The 556-nt window shown below is 39.4% G+C and overlaps 1 long non-coding RNA gene across 1 annotated transcript; it reads right to left on the bottom strand.

Annotated features, from left to right (window-relative positions):
• Positions 1-6: 6 nt before the first annotated feature.
• On the bottom strand, positions 7-489 carry LOC106322221. Its single transcript, XR_001266292.1, has 3 exons — positions 408-489; positions 208-325; positions 7-102 (listed from the first exon to the last, which is right to left on the bottom strand). It is a non-coding gene; the product is annotated as an uncharacterized LOC106322221 (long non-coding RNA).
• Between the last annotated feature and the right edge of the window lie 67 nt (positions 490-556).

Below are 556 nucleotides of genomic sequence, written 5' to 3'. Positions count from 1 at the left end.
CATTACACCAGGCACATGTATAAGATGTGAAGCCATGCTGTAGCTTTAACACTTAGAACCGGAGATGTCACTGACTTTAGCTTTGCAGAGGAATTCAGTTTCCTACAGGGATAGACATGTTGAGGATGAGTACACTTCTAGTCTTCTACTGTCAATAAGAGTGAAAAGTAACTCGTGTTTCCAGTAACAATAAGTAAATAGACGTACCTGTGGGATAGGATTAACGACATAGGCATTCAGCTCCAATAGCGTGACATATTCAATTTTCTGAACATCTAAATCTCTGAAAGAAGTCGAGGATGAGCCAGTTTCAGAACCACACATTCTGCATGCAACAGTGATTAAGAATTATTAGAAAACAGGCTGTAAGGAAGTGGAAACAATAGGGTGAAGTTGGTTCATCTTACACTTTATGAAACCTGTTGCTGGCAAGAGTTTCCTGGTGAAAGTAGAAATGTCTTCCGGAGGTTGCGTTGAAGAATGGACGACCTGAAATCAGACATGAGTGCACTTTAATTATGTATAGGTTCTTTTGCTTATACGTATGTTAATGTTG

Source organism: Brassica oleracea, unplaced genomic scaffold (assembly GCF_000695525.1).
Source record: "Brassica oleracea var. oleracea cultivar TO1000 unplaced genomic scaffold, BOL UnpScaffold10329, whole genome shotgun sequence".
Lineage (NCBI taxonomy): Eukaryota > Viridiplantae > Streptophyta > Magnoliopsida > Brassicales > Brassicaceae > Brassica > Brassica oleracea.
The sequence above is the reverse complement of the archived record's forward strand: the minus strand, read 5'-3'. Positions and strand labels throughout refer to the sequence as shown.